The sequence below is a fragment of the Lissotriton vulgaris genome, chromosome 1_1 (genome assembly GCF_964263255.1).
Source record: "Lissotriton vulgaris chromosome 1_1, aLisVul1.2, whole genome shotgun sequence".
NCBI classification, from domain to species: Eukaryota; Metazoa; Chordata; class Amphibia; order Caudata; family Salamandridae; genus Lissotriton; species Lissotriton vulgaris.
In genome coordinates this window covers 1,634,797,892-1,634,812,257 of record NC_141685.1, presented here as the reverse complement: position 1 = coordinate 1,634,812,257, position 14,366 = coordinate 1,634,797,892, and the positions used below count along the sequence as shown (strand labels likewise).

The window sequence follows — 14,366 nt, the reverse complement described above, 5'->3', positions numbered from 1 at the left end:
CTTTGATGATTTAATGACTGCAAGCAAAACCATCCTATTTATCATGTACGGATCATTGTGGGGTGAACATTAGAATTAGGGGCATGCTGTAATGTGCAATGCATAATAACAAGTCTTCATGAATATCTATGTACTACACAATCATGCTATTGCTCAAAGGATTTGACCCCAGATATCAAATCACATGTATGCCAAGTCTCACTTGTATATTCCCAGGTTTGTTTGTGTTAGAAAGGTGACCTTCGGGGGGGAGGGCATGGGCTCCCTGCCAGACCACCCCAAGTCTCACCCCTCCTCTGAGAACTGGCCGAGCGCGGTCGAGAGGCCTCCGAGTGAGGTTCCCCTCTTAGGATCGTACAGGTCGAACACTACACCACTACAGACGGACACCACACAAGGATAGGTTCTCAAAGTCTTTATCAGTAAACTAGGCAGGTTATCTTAGCAATACAATACAAGGGGATCGAGGGATCCTCAAAGTCTTTGGTAGCTGGGGGGATCGGGTAGCGGGACAGTCTTGGTACCAGTCGGGTACGGGAATACCCTGCGCTCAGCTCTCAATCCTCGAGCCGGGGGGTTACTTAGGGTCGGGCCGCGGCAGCGCCAGCAGGGCTCCGGAGATGTTCTCAGCGAGGTTGGGCCACGGCAGCGCCAGCAGGTCTCCAAAGGTGGTTTCAGTGAGGATGGGCCGCGGCAGCGCCAGCAGGGTTCCAAAGATGGTTTCAGCGAGGATGGGCCGCGGCAGCGCCAGCAGGGCTCCAAAGATGGTTTCAGCGAGGTTGGACCGCGGCAGCGCCAGCAGGTCTCCAAAGATAGTTTCAGCGAGGATGGGCTGCGGCAGCACCAGCAGGGCTCCAAAGATGGTTTCAGCGAGGTTGGACCGCGGCAGCGCCAGCAGGTCTCAAATGAGTTCTTCTCGGTGTCTCTCGACTCCAGGATACAACTCCCGACCCATTCCAGGGTTGCCCCAGATATAGGTTTGAAGTCCTTTGATGTCCGGACCCTCGCACCTGGGGGCCAGAGGGGCCGGGATGAGAACGACCAGACACTCAGCAGGGGGGTGGAGCCAGTGCCCAGGGAGGCAGGAGGGCGATCGAAACCCGGCGTCCGGGGGTGGCTGAAGGCCCATCGAAACTCTCGTCACCCGTGAGGTGTCAAGTGGCCGATTTACCACCTGGGCGGATCTTGGTGCCTCGATGTCGGGGCTGCGTTGGGGCCGCGGCCTAGGTCGAGCCGAGGCCACGAGGCCTGGATGGGGGAGGCCCAAGATGGGTCGAGGCCTGTGAGGGTGGCCCAGGATAGGTATTGGGCCCGTAGTGTGGGCGAGTCGGAGTCGCCATGTCCGGATGGGGGGAGAGCGGGGGTCGCCCATGGTGGCGGCCCTCATGTAGGGTTGGAGAGGGTCTCTTCAGCCCGGAGGACAGGGGCGATGTTGGCCAGGGTCCGCCAGGCGGGGGGAGCGGGACCACGCCACAAGGCCGGTTCCAACACACGTCCCCCCCAGCATAAGGCAGGGAGAGTCACCCATCTTCTTGGGGGTTCTCCTCGCCGAGGCGGAAGAAGCGGGACAGGCCGTCGGCGTTGGCGTGGTCGCTGCCGGGGCGATGTTCCACAGTGAAGTCCATCCCTTGCAGAGAGATGGACCAACGTAGTAGCTTCGGGTTTTCCCCTCGCATCTGCATCAGCCACCATAGGGGCCGGTGGTCAGTTTGCACCCGAAAATGGGTGCCAAAGAGGTACGGTCGGAGCTTCTTAAGGGCCCACACAACGGCGAAGGCTTCTCGCTCGATGGTACTCCAACGCTGCTCTCGGGCCAGCAGACGCCGGCTGATGAAGGCCACCGGTTGATCGATTCCCTCGGTGTTGACCTGGGACAGGACTGCCCCGACAGCATGCTCGGAAGCATCTGTTTGGACCACAAATTCCCGGCTGTAGTCGGGGACTTGAAGCACGGGAGCGGTACACATCGCTATCTTTAGGGTCTCAAAGGCGGCCTGACACTCAGGTGTCCAGTGTACCTTCTGTGGGTGCTTCTTTGAAGTGAGTTCAGTGAGGGAGCACACAATAGTTCCATAGTCCTTTATGAAGCACCAGTAATACCCAGTGAGCCCCAGGAAGGCTCAGACCGCTGTCTGGGTGACCGGGGGCTCCCAGGCCAGGATGGCGTCGATCTTGGGTTGGAGTGGGACCACCTGGCCGCTCCCCACTTGGTGTCCTAGGTAGGTCAGGGATCCTTGGCCGAGCTGGCATTTGCTTGCTTTTATGGTTAATCCGGCCCGGTGGAGGGCTGCCAGGACCTCCTGGAGGTGTTGAAGGTGTTCAGCCCAGTGGAGGCTGTAGACTGCTATATCGTCCAGATAGGCGGCGCTGAACGCTTCTAGTCCCGCTAACACCTTATTCATCAGTCTCTGGAACGTTGCGGGTGCGTTCTTCATTCCGAAGGGCATCACCCTGAAGTGGTAGTGGCCATCGGGGGTCGAGAAAGCGGAGCGTTCTTGGGCGCCTGGGGTGAGTCCGATTTGCCAGTAGCCGGAGGTTAAGTCAAAGGTGCTCAGGTAGTGGGCCACCCCCAGGCGGTCGATCAGATCATCAGCCCGGGGAATGGGGTGAGCGTCCGTCCGGGTAACGGCGTTCAACCCCCGGTAGTCCACACAAAACCTGAGCTCGGGAGCTGCGCCCGGGGCGGCGGCCTTGGGGACCAGGACGACAGGGCTGACCCACGGGCTGTCAGAGGGTTCGATCACCCCCAGAGCCAGCATCTTGGTGACTTCGGCCTGTATGCAAGTACGAATTCGTCCAGGGACTCGGTAGGCCCGGTGCCGCACAGGCGGGCTGTCCCCGGTGTCGACGTCGTGGACGCACCGCGGGGTGACTCCGGGGGTGAGAGAGAACAGGTCCGCAAATTGTCCCAATAGCTCTTGGCAGTCTCGGCGTTGCTCGGGGGTTAGGGTGGCTGAGAGGTGTACTCCCTGCACAGAGCCGTCTTTCTCGGAGGTACTTAGGAGGTCCGGGAGAGGCTCTGAGTCGTCTTCGGTTCCATTATCCGTAGCCATCAGGAGGCTAAGTTCCGATCGGACAAAGTGGGGTTTGAGTCTGTTGGCGTGGAGGACCCGAAGGGGGTTCCTGGGGGACTCCATGTCCACCAGATATGTGACAGGGCCCTTGCGTTCCACCACCTTGAAGGGCCCTGTCCACTTGTCCTGGAGGGCACATGGTTCGACCGGGGACATGACCCATACTTGTTGGCCGGGCTCGAACTCAATGGATGAGGCGTTTTGATCATACCAGCGCCTCATGTCTTCTTGGCTGGCCTCGAGGTTGGTTCTGGCAAGTTCCCGGAACCGCCGAGTCTGGTTTCGGAGAGTTAGGAGGTACCGGTACACGTCGGGTGGAGCATCTTGGGCGGCCACCTCCCAGCCTTCCTTGACCAGGCTTAGGGGACCCCGGACGGGGTGCTCGTATAACAGTTCGAAGGGGCTAAACCCCAGGGACTTCTGGAGGACTTCTTGATATGCGAAGAGAAGGCAGGGCAGCAACACATCCCATTGGCGTCGTAAGGGCTCCTCCAGGCCCATGATCATTCCCTTGAGGGTTCGATTGAAGCGTTCCACCAGTCCGTTCCCTTGGGGGTGATAGGGGGTCGTAAACTTGTACGTGACCCCACATTGTCGCCACAAGGACTTCATGTAGCGGGAGATGAAGTTCGTCCCCCGGTCACTGACGACTTCTCGGGGGAAGCCCACCCGGGAGAAGATCCCCATTAGTGCCCGGCCCACTACGGGAGCCGTCACGGTCCGGAGAGGGATGGCTTTGGGATAGCGGGTGGCATGGTCCACTAGGACGAGGATGAACCGGTGACCTTGGGATGTTTGGGGTTCCAGGGGCCCCACGATATCGATCCCCACCCGCTCGAAGGGGGTTTTGACTACGGGAAACGGTTGTAGAGGGGCCTTTAGTTTTCCGCCACTTCCCGCTGGCTTGGCAGGTGGGGCAAGTCCGACAGTGATTGCTCACATCGTTCCTCATCTTGGGCCAGTAGAAATGGGTCACCAGGCGGCTGTACGTTTTGTTCTGCCCCAGGTGCCCGGCGAGGGTAACATCATGTGCCAGATGCAGGAGAAAGTCTCGGAACCGGAGGGGAGCCCCTAGCTCGGCAATTTTCTGCTCACTGTAGAGGATGTCGTTGTCCCAATAGACCCAGTGGGATCCCGAGGAGTTTCCGGTGCTTTGCGCGGTGGCTTGTTGTCGGATCCCCTCTAGGGAGGGACAGGTCTTCTGTTCCTGTCGGAACTGTTCTCGTGTGGGGCCACCTTCTTGGTGCCACTGGGCTAGTTCCGGAAGGTCGTGGAGTGGGGTGATCTCTTCATGGTTGGGATCCTGGGGACCGGCCTCAGGGTCGGAGTGGGGGGGGGGGTGGCCTGGGCGGTTATGGATCGGGTGGCCGCACAGGCCCATTCAGGGCGGCCGAGCATCCCCAGATGCTCTCTTCGCTCGACGTCCGCCCAGGGGGAACTTTCCAGATCGTTCCCGAGGAGGCAGTCAACGGGGGCATCATCCCAGACGGTCACCTTCAGTAGGCCCGATACTCCCCCCCCCCACTCGAAGGGAATGCGAGCCATCTGGCACAGGCTTTCAGAATTGTCTGCGGACCGTACTGGGCACAGTACATTGGGCAGGATCTGGTCGGGGGTCACCAGGTGGCTCCGTACGGCCGTCACGCTGGCTCCCGTGTCGCGGAGGGCTTCGGCCCGGTGTCCATTATTGGTGACCCACTGGCTGTACTTCTGAGTGTTGGCCGGGATAGGGGCCCGGGGGACCATGTCTCTTTCGCCCAGACATACCAGGGACATGGCGGCGGGCTCCCACTCGGTCGATTCTGGGTCATAGTTCTCTTCCTCGCCCGTCTCCTCTACCAGGGCGGCGGCGGCGATCTGGCGGTGTGGCGGCCCAGTTGTGTTGAGTCGCTGGTTCATCGGGCAGTTGGGGTCATTGGCATAATGACCAGGTCGCAGACATTTTTGGCAGACGACGTTTGAGCGGGGTCCCGGCTGGGCTAAGGGGGTCCCTCCCCGGCCCAGGGAGGGCGAAGTGGTGGTCGGGAACGGCACCGCGGGGGCGTCCCGGTTCCGTGTCGGTCCAGCTCCTCCGCCTCGCGGATGGTGGGACCCCTGGGGGGTTCTGCCTTGGTCCCCCATCGAGTTTCTGAAGACCCGGGTGCTTTCCCAGTGATCGGCTTCGATGGCCAGTTTACGGGGCTCGGTCAGTTTGCCGTCCAGGAGATGCTGCCTGAGCTCGACAAAACAGTTGTTGGAGAGGTGCTCCCATACGATGAGATTGAACAGTTGCTCGTAGGTGGTGACTTGGCTGCCTTTAATCCACCCCTCTAAGGCTCTGCTGTAGTAGTTCACGTACTCCACCCAGGTAGTACCGGGGATTCTCTTACAGTCTCGGAATCTCTGCCGGTACATTTCGGGAGTGAGTCCGTAGCGCGTAAGAAGGGCGGCTTTCATGTGCTCGTAGGAGGTCATTTCGACGTCGGGAAGCTGTAGTAGGGCGTCTCTCCCTTCGTTGACAAATCTTGCCCACAATCCGGCACCCCAGTCTTTTTGCGGTATCCGGTGTGAGGTCATGGCTACTTCGTAGGCTTTAAACCATTGTTGGATGTCGTCGTTTTTATAGTACTCTCTGACGACATCCTTGGGGATGTGGACCTTGGTGTCTGCAGGAGGAGGTGGGCTCCGGCTCTCGGAGGCACCGGCCACCCCGCTTTTGGCTTTGATCTCGAGTTCTTTCAAACCACGCCAGCCTCTTCTCCTCTAAATCCCTCTGCCTTCTTTTCTCCTCTAGGTCCCCTTGTAGTCGTAATTGCTCGAGGGCTATCTTTTTCACGGCCAACTGTAGTTCTTCATCCAGACAGATTTGGGCCAGCTCCAACTCGTGGAGCCGGCTTTTGTCTCGGGCGTCTTCGTGGGCGAGGCCCATGTTCATGTTGGCATTTCTTTCCTCCGCTGGAGTTGCAATGGCTTCTGGTTGGGTATCTGGGATCGCGATAACTTCGCTTTGGGGTGGCGTTACACCTGTGTCTACCCAAGTTTGCAGGGCTCCTTGAAATTGTCCTTGGTGCTTAGTCCAGTGGTAGCTATGCCCAGGTCTTTGCAGAATTGTTTTAATTCTTTGTGGCTGTAGTCTTCCAGCCGTTCCATCTGGAATTCTGCGGTTGGTCTGGTTTCCTTGGTAGTCATGGTCGTGTTTTTCCGTTAGTAGTGGTCGAGTCGTTCTCTGTACGATCTGCGTCAGCTCGGATCGCACCGCCTGCCACCAATGTTAGAAAGGTGACCTTCGGGGGGAGGGAAGGGGCTCCCTGCCAGACCACCCCAAGTCTCACCCCTCCTCTGAGAACTGGCCGAGCGCGGTCGAGAGGCCTCCGAGTGAGGTTTCCCTCTTAGGATCGTACAGGTCGAACACTACACCACTACAGACGGACACCACACAAGGATAGGTTCTCAAAGTCGTTATCAGTAAACTAGGCAGGTTATCTTAGCAATACAATACAAGGGGATCGAGGGATCCTCAAAGTCTTTGGTAGCTAGGGGGATCGGGTAGCGGGACAGTCTTGGTACCAGTCGGGTACGGGAATACCCTGCGCTCAGCTCTCAATCCTCGAGCCGGGGGGTTACTTAGGGTCGGGCCGCGGCAGCGCCAGCAGGGCTCCGGAGATGTTCTCAGCGAGGTTAGGCCGCGGCAGCGCCAGCAGGTCTACAAAGGTGGTTTCAGCAAGGATGGGCCGCGGCAGCGCCAGCAGGGCTCCAAAGATGGTTTTAGCAAGGATGGGCCGCGGCAGCGCCAGCAGGGCTCCAAAGATAGTTTCAGCGAGGTTGGACCGCGGCAGCGCCAGCATGTCTCCAAAGATAGTTTCAGCGAGGATGGGCGGCGGCAGCGTCAGCAGGGCTCCATAGATGGTTTCAGCGAGGTTGGACCGTGGCAGCGCCAGCAGGTCTCCAAAGATAGTTTCAGCGAGGATGGGCCGCGGCAGCGCCAGCAGGGCTCCAAAGATGTTTCCAGCGAGGTTGGACCGCGGCAGCTCCAGCAGGTCTCAAATGAGATCTTCTCGGTGTCTCTCGACTCCAGGATACAACTCCCGACCCATTCCAGTGCTGCCCCAGATATAGGTCTGAAGTCCTTTGATGTCCGGACCCTCGCACCTGGGGGCCAGAGGGGCCGGGATGAGAGCGACCAGACACTCAGCAGGGGGGTGGAGCCAGCGCCCAGGGAGGCAGGAGGGCGATCAAAACCGGCGTCCGGGGGTGGCTGAAGGCCCATCGAAACTCTCGTCCTCCGTGAGGTGCCAAGTGGCCGATTTACCACCTGGGCGGATCTTGGTGCCTTGATGTCGGGGCTGCGTCGGGGCCGCGGCCTAGGTCGGGACGAGGCCACCAGGCCTGGATGAGGGAGGCCCAAGATGGGTCGAGGCCTGTGAGGGTGGCCCAGGATAGGTATTGGGCCCGTAGTGTGGGCGAGTCGGAGTCGCCATGTCCGGATGGGGGGAGAGCGGGGGTCGCCCATGGTGGCGGCCCTCATGTAGGGTTGGAGAGGGTCTCTTCAGCCCAGAGGACAGGGGCGATGTTGGCCAGGGTCCGCAAGGCGGGGGGAGTGGGACCACGCCACGAGGCCGGTTCCAACACACGTCCCCCCCAGCCGAAGGCAGGGAGAGTCACCCATCTTCTTGGGGGTTCTCCTCGCCAAGGCGGAAGAAGCGGGACAGGCCGTCGGCGTTGGCGTGGTCGCTGCCGGGGCGATGTTCCACAGTGAAGTCCATCCCTTGCAGAGAGATGGACCAACGTAGTAGCTTCGGGTTTTCCCCTCGCATCTGCATCAGCCACCGTAGGGGCCGGTGGTCAGTTTGCGCCCGAAAATGGGTGCCAAAGAGGTACGGTCGGAGCTTCTTAAAGGCCCACATAACGGCGAAGGCTTCTCACTCGATGGTACTCCAACGCTGCTCTCGGGCCAGCAGACGCCGGCTGATGAAGGCCACCGGTTGATCGATTCCCTCGGTGTTGACCTGGGACAGGACTGCCCTTACACCATGCTAGGAAGCATCTGTTTGGACCACAAATTCCCGGCTGTAGTCGGGGGCTTGGAGCACAGGAGCGGTACACATCGCTATCTTTAGGGTCTCAAAGGCGGCCTGACACTCGGGTGTCCAGTGTACCTTCTGTGGGTGCTTCTTTGAAGTGAGTTCAGTGAGGGGGCCCACAATAGTTCCATAGTCCTTTATGAAGCACCGGTAATACCCAGTGAGCCCCAGGAAGGCTCGGACCACTGTCTGGGTGACCGGGGGCTCCCAGGCCAGGATGGCGTCGATCTTGGGTTGGAGTTGGGCCACCTGGCCGCTCCCCACTTGGTGTCCTAGGTAGGTCACGGACCCTTGGCCGAGCTGGCATTTGCTTGCTTTTATGGTTAATCCGGCCCGGTGGAGGGCTGCCAGGACCTCCTGGAGGTGTTGAAGGTGTTCAGCCCAGTGGAGGCTGTAGACTGCTATATCGTCCAGATAGGCGGCGCTGAACGCTTCTAGTCCCGCTAACACCTTATTCATCAGTCTCTGGAACATTGCGGGTGCGTTCTTCATTCCGAAGGGCATCACCCTGAAGTGGTAGTGGCCATCGGGGGTCGAGAAAGCGGAGCGTTCTTGGGCGCTTGGGGTGAGTCCGATTTGCCAGTAGCCTGAGGTTAAGTCGAAGGTGCTCAGGTAGCGGGCCGCCCCCAGGCGGTCGATCAGTTCATCAGCCCGGGGAATGGGGTGAGCGTCCGTCCGGGTTACGGCGTTCAACCCCAAGTAGTCCACACAAAACCTGAGCTCGGGAGCTGCGCCCGGGGCGGCGGCCTTGGGGACCAGGACGACAGGGCTGACCCACGGGCTGTCAGAGGGTTCGATCACCCCCAGAGCCAGCATCTTGGTGACTTCGGCCTGTATGCAAGTACAAACTCGTTCAGGGACTCGGTAGGCCCGGTGCTGCACAGGCGGGCTGTCCCCGTATCGTATCATATCGTATCGTATCGTAGGGGGAGCTTATAAAGCGCACTGACACCATGGGTTTCCTGGCGCTGGTTGAGAGTACAGAAGACAGAGAGACTAGGCAGATTGGGGGAAGAGCCAGGTTTTTAAAGACTTACGAAAGAGGGTTAGGGAGTTAGAGGTTTTGAGGGGGAGGGGGAAAGAGTTCCAAAGCTTGGGGGCCAGGTGAGCAAATCTCCGGCCTCCAGATCTACAGAGCTTGAAGGAAGGAACAGTCAGAAGATGAAGGTGAGAGGATCTCAGGTTACGGGATGGGCAGTAGGGACTAATGAGGGATTTGACAAAAGCAGGGCAGGGGCCGAGTAGTGACTTAAAGACAAGGCAGCCGATCTTAAAGGCTGCCCTGGAGACGACAGGGAGCCAGTGGAGTTTGACAAGAAGGGGCCTGGCAGATTGCCAATTCGGAATCCCTAAGGCCAGTCTCGCCGCCTGATTTTGGACCACTTGTAGTCTCGCCATCGATGTTTTGGACAGGCCGTGGTAGATCGAATTGGAAAAATCTAGGCGGGAGAGGACGAGGGCCATGATGTCGGTGTCGACGTTGTGGACGCACCAAGGGGTGACGCCGGGGGTGAGAGAGAACAGGTCCGCAAATTGTCCCAATAGATCTTGGCAGTCTCGGCGTTGCTAGGGGGTTAGGGTGGGCGAGAGGTGTACTCCCTCCACAGAGCCATCTTTCTCGGAGGTGCTTAGGAGGTCCGGGAGAGGCTCGGAGTCGTCTTCGGTCCCACTATCCGTTGCCATCAGGAGGCTAAGTTCCGATCGGACAGAGTGGGGTTTGAGTCTGTTGGCATGGAGGACCCGGAGGGGGTTCCTGGGGGACTCCATGTCCACCAGATATATGACAGGGCCCTTGCGTTCCACCACCTTGAAGGGCCCGTCCACTTGTCCTGGAGGGCACATGGTTTGACCGGGGACATGACCCATACTTGTTGGCCGGGCTCAAACTCAATGGATGAGGCGTTTTGATCATACCAGCGCCTCATGTCTTCTTGGCTGGCCTCGAGGTTGGTTCTGGCAAGTTCCCGGAACCGCCGAGTCTGGTTTCGGAGAGTTGGGAGGTACCGGTACACGTCGGGTGGAGCATCTTGGGCGGCCACCTCCCAGCCTTCCTTGACCAGGCTTAGGGGACCCCGGACGGGGTGCCCATATAACAGTTCGAAGGGGCTGAACCCCAAGGACTTCTGGGGGACTTCTCGATATGCGAAGAGAAGGCAGGGCAGCAACACATCCCATTGGAGTCGTAAGGGCTCCTCCAGGCCCATGATCATTCCCTTGAGGGTTCGATTGAAGCGTTCCACCAGTCCGTTCCCTTGGGGGTGATAGGGGGTCGTAAACTTGTATGCGACCCCACATTGTCGCCACAAGGACTTCATGTAGCGGGAGATGAAGTTCGTCCCCCGGTCACTGATGACTTCTCGGGGGAAGCCCACCCGGGAGAAGATCCCCATTAGTGCCGGGCCCACTACGGGAGCCGTCACGGTCCGGAGAGGAATGGCTTCGGGATAGAGGGTGGCATGGCCCACTAGGACGAGGATGAACCAGTGACCTTGGGATGTTCGGGGTTCCAGGGGCCCCACGACATCGATCCCCACCCGTTCAAAGGGGGTGTTGACGACGGGAAACGGTTGTAGAGGGGCCTTTAGTTTTCCGCCACTCTTCCCGCTGGCTTGGCAGGTGGGGCAAGTCCGACAGTGATTGCTCACATCGTTCCTCATCTTGGGCCAGTAGAAATGGGTCACCAGGCGGCTGTACGTTTTGTCCTACCCCAGGTGCCCGACGAGGGGCACATCATGTGCCAGATGCAGGAGAAAGTCTCGGAACCGGAGGGGAACCACCAGCACCCGGCTGGCCCCTAGCTCAGCAATTTTCTGCTCACTGTAGAGGAGGTCGTTGTCCCAATAGACCCAGTGGGACCCCGAGGAGTTTCCGGTGCTTTGCGCGGTGGCTTGTTGTCGGATCTCCTCTAGGGAGGGACAGGTCTTCTGTTCCTGTCGGAACTGTTCTCGTGTGGGGCCACCTTCTTGGTGCCACTGGGCTAGTTCCGGAAGGTCGTGGAGTGGGGTGATCTCTTCATGGTTGGGATCCTGGGGACCGGCCTCAGGGTCGGAGTCTTCGGAGACGGCGGGTGGTGGAGGTTCGGGCCACTCCGGCTCTTCTACGGGGGGGGGGTGGCCCGGGCGGTCATGGATCGGGTGGTCGCACATGCCCATTCAGGGAGGCCGAGCATCCCCAGATGCTCTCTTCGCTCGACGTCTGCCCAGGTGGAACTTTCCAGATCGTTCCCGAGGAGGCAGTCAACGGGGGCATCATCCCGGACGGTCACCTTCAGTAGGCCCGATACTCCCCCCCACTCGAAGGGAATGCGAGCCATCTGGCACAGGCTTTTAGAATTGTCTGCGGTCCGTACTGGGCACAGTACATTGGGCAGGATCTGGTCGGGGGTCACCAGGTGGCTCCGTACGGCCGTCACGCTGGCTCCCGTGTCGCGGAGGGCTTCGGCCCGGTGTCCATTAATGGTGACCCACTGGCTGTACTTCTGAGTGTTGGCCGGGATCGGGGCCTGGTGGACCATGTCTCTTTCGCCCAGACATACCAGGGACTTGGCGGCGGGCTCCCACTCGGTCGATTCTGGGTCATAGTTCTCTTCCTCGCCCGTCTCCTCTACCAGGGCGGCGGCGGCGATCTGGCGGTGTGGCAGCCCAGTTGTGTTGAGTCGCTGGTTCATCGGGCAGTTGGGGTCATTGGCATAATGACCAGGTCGCTGACATTTGTGGCAGACGACGTTTGAGCGGGGTCCCGGCCGGGCTAAGGGGGCTCCTCCCCGGCCCAGGGAGGGCAAAGTGGTGGTCGGGAACGGCACCGCGGGGGCGTCCCGGTACCATGTCGGTCCGGCTCCTCCGCCTCGCGGACGGTGGGACCCCTGGGGGGGGTTCTGCCTTGGTCCCCCATCGAGTTTCTGAAGACCCGGGATCTTTCCCAGTGATCGGCTTCGATGGCCAGTTTACGGGGCTCGGTCAGTTTGCTGTCCAGGAGATGCTGCCTGAGCTCGACACAACAGTTGTTGGAGAGGTGCTCCCATACGATGAGATTGAACAGTTGCTCGTAGGTGGTGACTTGGCTGCCTTTAATCCACCCCTCTAAGGCTCTGCTGTAGTAGTTCACGTACTCCACCCAGGTAGTACCGGGGATTCTCTTACAGTCTCGGAATCTCTGCCGGTACATTTCGGGAGTGAGTCCGTAGCGCGTAAGAAGGGCGGCTTTCATGTGCTCGTAGGAGATCATTTCAGCGTCGGGAAGCTGTAGTAGGGCGTCTCTCCCTTCGTTGACGAATCTTCCCCACAATCCGGCACCCCAGTTTTTTTTGCGGTATCCGGTGTGAGGTCATGGCTACTTCGTAGGCTTTAAACCCTTGTTGAATGTCGTCGTTTTTATAGTACTGTCTGACGACATCCTTGGGGATGTGGACCTTGGTGTCTGCAGGAGGAGGTGGGCTCCGGCTCTTGGAGGCACCGGCCACCCCGCTTTTGGCTTTGATCTCGAGTTCTTTCAAACCACGCCAGCCTCTTCTCCTCTAAATCCCTCTGCCTTCTTTTCTCCTCTAGGTCCCCTTGTAGTCGTAATTGCTCGAGGGCTATCTTTTTCTCGGCCAACTGTAGTTCTCCATCCAGACAGAGTCGGGCCAGCTCCAACTCGTGGAGCCGGCTTTTCTCTCGCTCTCGGGCGTCTTCGTGGGAGAGGCCCATGTTCATGTTGGCATTTATTTCCTCCTCTGGAGTTGCAATGGCTTCTGGTTGGGTATCTGGGATCGTGATAACTTCGTTCTGGAGTGGTGTTACACCTGTGTCTACCCAAGTTTGCAGAACCTGCTTGAAATCGTCCTTGGTGCTTAGTCCAGTGGTAGCTATGCCCAGGTCTTTGCAGAATTGTTTTAATTCTTTGTAGCTGTAGTCTTCCAGCCGTTCCATCTGGAATTCTGCGGTTGGTTTGGTTTCCTTGGTAGTCATGGTGGTGTTTTTCCGTTAGTAGTGGTCGAGTCGTTCTCTGTATGATCTGCGTCGGCTCGGATCGCACCGCCTGCCACCAATGTTAGAAAGGTGACCTTCAGGGGGAGGGCAGGGGCTCCTTGCCAGACCACCCCAAGTCTCACCCCTCCTCTGAGAACTGGCCGAGCGCGGTCGAGAGGCCTCCGAGTGAGGTTCCCCTCTTAGGATTGTACAGGTCGAACACTACACCACTACAGATGGACACCACACAAGGATAGGTTCTCAAAGTCTTTATCAGTAAACTAGGCAGGTTATCTTAGCAATACAATACAAGGGGATCGAGGGATCCTCAAAGTCTTTGGTAGCTGGGGGGATCGGGTAGCGGGACAGTCTTGGTACCAGTCGGGTACAGGAATACCCTGCGCTCAGCTCCCAATCCTCGAGCCGGGGGGTTACTTAGGGTCGGGCCGCGGCAGCGCCAGCAGGGCTCCGGAGATGTTCTCAGCGAGGTTGGGCCGCGGTAGCGCCAGCAGGTCTCCAAAGGTGGTTTCAGCGAGGATGGGCCGCGGCAGCTCCAGCAGGGCTCCAAAGATGGTTTTAGCGAGGATGGGCCGCGGCAGCGCCAGCAGGGCTCCAAAGATGGTTTCAGCGAGGTTGGACCGCGGCAGCGCCAGCAGTTCTCCAGAGATAGTTTCAGCGAGGATGGGCGGCGGCAGCGCCAGCAGGGCTCCAAATATGGTTTCAGCGAGGTTGGACCGCGGCAGCGCCAGCAGGTCTCCAAAGATAGTTTGAGCGAGGATGGGCCGCGGCAGCGCCAGCAGGGCTCCAAAGATGGTTCCAGCGAGGTTGGACCGCGGCAGCGCCAGCAGGTCTCAAGTGAGTTCTTCTCGGTGTCTCGCGACGACTCCAGGATACAACTCCCGACCCATTCCAGTGCTGGCTCAGATATAGGTCTGAAGTCCTTTGATGTCCGGACCCTCGCACCTGGGGGCCAGAGGGGCCGGGACTAGAGCGACCAGACACTCAGCAGGGGGTGGAGCCAGCACCCAGGGAGGCAGGAGGGCAATCGAAACCCGGCGTCCGGGGGTGGCTGAAGGCCCATCGAAACTCTCGTCCTCCGTGAGGTGCCAAGTGGCCGATTTACCACCTGGGCGGATCTTGGTGCCTCGATGTCGGGGCTGCGTTGGGGCCGCGGCCTAGGTCGGGCCGAGGCCACGATGCCTGGATGAGGGAGGCCCAAGATGGGTTGAGGCTTGTGAGGGTGGCCCAGGATAGGTATTGGGCCCGTAGTGTGGGCGAATCGGAGT

At 59.4% G+C, this 14,366-nt stretch overlaps 1 protein-coding gene across 1 annotated transcript in view; it reads left to right on the top strand.

The window, feature by feature from the left end:
- KCP (kielin cysteine rich BMP regulator) overlaps positions 1 to 14,366 on the top strand; it is a 694,272-nt gene that overhangs the window by 482,545 nt on the left and 197,361 nt on the right. The window lies entirely within an intron of this gene.